Source organism: Mus caroli, chromosome 1 (assembly GCF_900094665.2).
Source record: "Mus caroli chromosome 1, CAROLI_EIJ_v1.1, whole genome shotgun sequence".
Taxonomy (NCBI): Eukaryota; Metazoa; Chordata; class Mammalia; order Rodentia; family Muridae; genus Mus; species Mus caroli.
The window spans coordinates 179,531,449-179,537,669 of record NC_034570.1 but is presented as its reverse complement, the minus strand read 5'-3'; the positions used below and the strand labels follow the sequence as shown (position 1 = coordinate 179,537,669).

General features: G+C 52.0%; 1 protein-coding gene across 1 annotated transcript in view; it reads right to left on the bottom strand.

Annotated features, from left to right (window-relative positions):
* Ptpn14 (protein tyrosine phosphatase non-receptor type 14) overlaps positions 1-5,778 on the bottom strand; it is a 149,223-nt gene extending 143,445 nt beyond the window's left edge. The window contains exon 1 of the mRNA XM_029477885.1: positions 5,382-5,778. The gene's annotated coding sequence lies outside the window, so the exon portion shown is untranslated. The remainder of the gene's footprint in view (positions 1-5,381) is intronic.
* Between the last annotated feature and the right edge of the window lie 443 nt (positions 5,779-6,221).

Sequence of the window (6,221 nt, the reverse complement as noted above, 5' to 3'; positions counted from 1 at the left end):
CCAAGGCTAGGCAGAACAGGGGATGCTCAGGCTTACCCAAGGCTAGGCAGAACAGGGGATGCTCAGGCTTACCCAAGGCTAGGCAGAACAGGGGACAGCTTGGGATAGCCATGTTTTCTGAAGCCCTGGCTGACTATCAGAGTCTTGGGTTTCAGATTTATTGCCTTGGCTAACACCCAACTTTTTGGAGGAAAGGGATAGGAAGAACAAAACGAAAAACCAGAATGAACTCCCAACGTGGAAATTTAGTTTCTGTACGTAAAAATACACTGCGTAAAGGTAAAACACCTTCACATAGACCGTAGCTGACATAATAGCGCTCAACAATGAATAACATTTCTCTGTGAGCTAAAATCCTATAAGACAGTGGCCCTCAACCTTCTTAATGCTGCGACCCTCTAATACAGTTAGTCCCTCATGGTGTGGTGACCCCCAACCACAAGATTATTTTTGTTGCTACTTCATAAATGTAATTTTTTTTACTGTTATGAATCATAATGTAAATAGCTGTGTTCTCCAATGGTTGTAGGCGACTCCTATGAAAGGGCCATTTGACCCCCACAGATAGGTCGAAACCCGCAGAGTGCATGCAATTAGATCTCCAGGCAGTGGTCCCCTGAAAGACTAAGTCTGGAATATGGCTGCACACCAAAATCTCAAACACTACAAATTCAAAGGTATGTTTTAATGTGTATTTTGCTTATATTGATATGTGTGCATATGCTCATCTCGATGGGGGGTTGGGGGGTACCACAGAGACCAGAAGAGGGTGTCTGATCCCTGGAAGCTGGCATTCATAGATGGTTGTGAGCCACTGGCCACAAGTAAGTACTGAGAACCAATCCCAGGTCCTCCACAAACACAGCAAGTGTTCTTAAGCACTGAGCCATCCTCTACCACCCCCAAACAGTCATTTAATAACTGTAAGAGGCTAGACCACCACCACACGATCCCTTTCTGCTTTTTTTTTTCTCCTCACCGGAATCCTTTCTTCCTACAGGCAGACAGTAACATTGTGGAATGGCCAGCTACTGTGCAGGATCTCTCTGACAACACAAAGGTCCCCGGGGTCAGCCTGAGGGAGGGAGCTCAGGATGCAATCTTGGCCTAAGGATAAAGCTGAGGGAGCGCACGTCAAACCGTATGTGCAAGGCTGACGAACCAATGACTGTGGCAAATACAGCATGGCAGAAAAAGAAAGTAAGAAACACAGAGCCCCAAAGAGAAAAAACGAAAAGAAGCCATTCTGGTCCCATGCCTTTAATATCACTACTCTGGAGGCAGGGTAGCTCACTGAGTTCCTGGACCACACAGAGAAAGCCTATGCTTCCCCCCATCCCCCCAAAAAGGACAGGACTGTGAAATGCAAAATCAATATGTCATCTATAGCCTGACTTAAGACTCAACCATCCTTACCATGCATGCCAAAGCTTCATGGAACATCCTCTAATTCAAATTATAAATAGTTCCAGGAGTATGTTTTTATAATCAGCTTGCATGCAGAGTGCGTTAAAGTCACTGAGGGGTCTGGGAAGAGCTAACGTCCTTTCTCTTCCTAACTGTAAGCATCGTAGTCAAGCTTGCATTTTTCTAGGCTTTGACCTTCTGACCCTCCCCAGCATGCAATTCTGCAGGTGGGAAATCTATCCAAATCGCTGTGGTCACTGCTCTGAGGACACACCTGTCCTGAGGATGCCTGAGTCCCTTTCTTCGCCGGTTCCCTCCCAGGAAGTTGGTAGGGAGATCAGTGAGTTAATGTTTGCCAAATTCTTCAGGTTTCTTGGATGAAAGGCAGCACCAAAATTTAGCCACCTGTGGCTGGCCCGCCTTGTGCTACCATAAGCTGACTCTGTGTTGGGGCTTCAAAGAAGGAAGTCCAGGCTGCTGAGGAGGGCCTTTGTGATCAGCTCGCTTCTGCAGCCTTCCTCAATATAGGCAGTGATCCCAGCATCCTTTAAGTAACTGGATCTCAGCATTTGGAATGCAAAGACCCGAACAACACACTAGCCCCTTGTCGCAAAGAAGAGCGGAATGGCAAAGGAAGTCCTTTCCCTGCCTTCTTCCTGACCAGCTTTCCGACTGCCTGGGGTGCTATGGGCTGCCTCCAGTGTGAAGGGCCACATGCAGCTGCCAGCGGACACGTTTGCTATGAGCCAATAGTCTAAAATAAAGTCAAGGACAAAGCTGTATGTGTATGTTGGCACACATGTGAATTCAGTCTGCTGAGTAACAAAGAACACATTCACGGCCACATACGAGGCCGCCAACACACAAGCACCCTCCTGACAGGCAGGACATTATATGGCATCCCACTGAAGTCTCATAGATGCTCTGGCAAGCCATATCTGCCTGGCTCCACCTCACAGATGAAGAAACAAACGGTCAGAAAAGCTACAAAGTCAGCCCAACACCACACTTCTCAAAAGTAGCAGAGCTGTGAAGGAGAGATGGCTCAGCCGGTAAGGATGCTCTCCACCATCTGAGTTTGATTCCTGGGGCCCACAAAGTGGAAAGAGAGATCCAAATGTGTGCCCGCACACATACACACAAAGTAAATAAATGTAAAAGAAAACTCAAGTGGAAGAGTTGGAATTCAAGTCTAGCTGTATTTCACATACAACACACATACACACACACACACACAAACATACACACATTCACTACAAAGTTGCAGCTATTGGCCCCACCCACTCCTGGGACCACTTAATCAACCTTCCCTAGGAGGAGGGCAAATTAAATCCATTTCATCAGTTTGGGAGATCAAAAACTCATTTCAGACACTAACTTCCTCCCTACTGAAGCGTTGGTGTCTGTTTCTCTCCTTCCTTAATTGGCTAATTAAGTATTTCATCTTATCTCTTCTCCTCCTGCCTCACCTCCAACCAAGTGTCTAGCAAAGTTCTGAGGCTCAGAATGGATTTGAAACCCACACAGCACTAGGTAACCAAGCAATGAAAAGTTCAAAAGCAAGAATGTGGCCAAATTCGTCTTCAAAAACAAACAAGACGCTGGAACCCAGGTGAGCTCAATTTGCTAGGAAGAGGCCAACGCTTGTATCCCCATTGGGAACGGAATCCAGTAAAAAAGCATACACTGGGGAAATCCTCACAGCCCTGGGCTCCTGCTCATCCGTGGGGCAAGGAAGAACTCGTCTGGAAGCCCTGATTGCCTCTGAATTCTTTGTGGTGTGCCAATATTAAACGTCTCCCTAAGGTGATTCTCCTCCAGCTGATCGTGGAACGTAACTCACACAAGCTTGAGTAACTGCGGTGCTATGGGTTTGTACACACCAAGGAAGAACGCCTCGAGGAGACCTGGGACCAAGCAGCACAAAGCAGCGGCCTGTTGACACGCATTTCCCTCATGCAGGTCCCACACACATTCCAGATCTTCCACCGTGGACATGCTTGCTCTTGGGATCAGAGTTGGGCTGAGAGAGAATCCTGAATAAACACCCTAAGTTGCAAGGAACCGCTCCGGCAGCTTAAGCTCCATGAAGGCTGGAGACCTGGCGTCTTAGCCAGGACCAACCACTAGGAATATGCACTTCAGCTCAGTGAACAAGTCCCCCAGAGAGGTGACTGTGGACAACCTCTCCTGCACTGAGGAGCTTTGCAGGCAGTGTGTGCTGGACCCTGAGTTACAGGGATGGAAAGTTTCGGTTTCTACAGGTTCAGAGAGAGCAAAGAAAACCTCAAGATGCTGCAGAAACTCAGAAACTTCTTTCTTTCCTTCTTTCTTTCCTTCCTTCTTTCTTTCCTTCTTTCTTTTTTTCTTTTAGTTTTTCAAGACAGGGTTTCTCTGTGTAGCCTGCCCTGGCTGTCCTGGAACTCACTCTGTAGACCCAGCTGGCCTCGAACTCAGAAATCCGCCTGCCTCTCAAGTGCTGGGATTAAAGGCGTGGAAACTCCTTTTAAAAGCACTGATTCTGAGATACATAGCCACATCCTTGAACTGATTCTCCACGTGCCAGCCACACAGTCACACAGGTAAGAGTGCTGCTAGGGAAGAAAGCTGTTAGGGATCTGGGAAAGGGAAGAGCACTGGTGAGCACGAGGCCTGGACCGGGTTCTGTCCCCAGCACCAAAGGGGAAACTCAGCTTGTAAGACACAAACTGCTCTCCCCACGTCAAAAGCTCTCAGGACAAGGTTCTGTAGTGGGGTGGGATGGTCCTCACGGGGATACTTTAACAAAACCAAGGATGGGTAAATTAACGACAAGTAAACACCTGTCACCCTACAGAACCCTGTGGGAAACACTTCAGGGGAGGGGACATGTCCAAGGGAACGCTTTTGATCCTTGGAAACTACTCCTGGTCACGGGAAGTGGGTAAGAGACTTCCGGTTTCGTTTCTGCTGGGGTGGGGGCTAACTATGCCAGCAACATTGCACCAACCTGCCCATACATGCCCAGCCAGCCACCAGGTCGCTCTCCAAGACTTTCTGCACGCCCCTCTCCGCGCCCCTCACTTTGCCCAAGCTGTTCCCTCCTCTGGAATGCGGTCCCTCAACCACTCCTAAGTTGAGCATCATTCCCTCAACGAAGGTAACCCCTTTCCTCCAGGGCCTGGCCTTCCCAAGAGTCTCAGAACCCCTCTCTGGCAGCACATGTCCCCATCTGCCCACGGCTGCCTGCAGGGTGCTGTAGACTCTTATAGTGTGATCTCTTAGCACAGGGGAAGACTCACCACTGAGTTTGTTGAATGAATGAGGGAGGAAATCCATTTCAAGAAATTAACGTATTTTGGAAATTGACCATACATACACCCATTCAGCAGCAGTCTGAACTCGCCTAAGTAGGACCCAGCTAATCCGTGAACCAACTAAACTCAAGACCCCAATATCTCCTCAAACCGAAGGAAGAAGGGCAAAGGGGGATAATGGCAGCGCACATCAGTTCCTCCAGAAAAGATAGGAAAACCATTCCCAAAGATTTAAAGCTAGATGTGGCGTCACGTGGGAAAGGGGCTGTTAACTCTCAGAAACCTGCAAAGTTCGAGATGGAGATTGGTCTGAGATGACGGTAGTTTTCCCTGCGCGCCTGTAGGGATCACCCAAGCCGGGGCCAAGAGACTCAGGAGTTTGGTATCACGGCTGAGGTATTGGGGAGAGGACACAAGGACCCCCTCACAAACCCAGTGCCCACAGAGGCACAGGACAAGCTTAGGGCTCTGCGCTGTGTGGAGTTGGAGGCGATGTTTTGGCTGAACCCGAGTCCCAGACCGCGTTCCCCTTCCAGCTCAATCCCGGACGAGCGAGTACTGCAAGCAAAGAGAACCGGCGGCCGGCCACCTGGCGCCCCCACCGCGCATCCCGGCGTCCCCGGCGGCGAACCTAAGTTGACTCTGCCTGGAGTATCTGCTCCCGACCGGCTAGCTTACCTGCTTACATGGCCGGGGAGTGCCCCGGGTGCCGCACGTTGACCATCAGAGAGTCCGGATCCCCACCACTGGCTTCCAGGAGCTGGCAGAGGAGGGGCGCAGAGAGGGTTACGCAGCGGCCGGCGCGCCGGGCGCACCGGGGAGGAGAAAGGGCCAAGAACCTAAGCACCGCCGTCCCACGCGAGGGGACCCGGGCGATCAGAGAGGTGGGGCGCAGAGAGGGACCGCCAGCGGCCACTTGGTACCAGATGCTCCACGAGGACCTGCCCTGTGGACGAGACGGCTTAGCCGAGGAGCGCAGCTAGCTAGCCGGGCCCGCGGCCGAGGCGCTGGGCAGCGGGGAGAAGTTGTGCAGAACTTGAGCCTCCGGAGAGCACGAGCGCCAGGAAGCGCGAGCGGCCGGGGAGGGCGGAGGAAGGGGCCGGGTGGGAGGGGACGAGCAGGCGCCGCTGGCCGCGCTCCCCCGCCCCGGGCTCTGCTCCGCAGTGCTGGGGGCCAGGAGGCGGGGAGCGCGCGGGGCGCTCGCTGGGCGGGCCAGGAATGCGTCCGGGGAGGGCGCGCGCCAGCCTCGGGGACGCGCGCCCAGCGCTGGAAAAAAGGAGCCCGGGCTCCCCCGCTGCGGGCGCACGGTCCCCAGGGACGTCACAGCGCTGGAATCCGAGGAATGCCAGGCTGCGGGAGCTCCTTCGGCCGGCCGGGCAGAAGTCGTGCACTTTTAATGGGCTAGCTTTGGAGCGTGTTTTCCCTACCAAGGTGTGGGACTGTGGAGTAAAGGAAAGTGCCTGGAGTGAGATAGACTGGAAGTGGAGAGGGGGCGATGACCCAAATCAACCCAGCTGT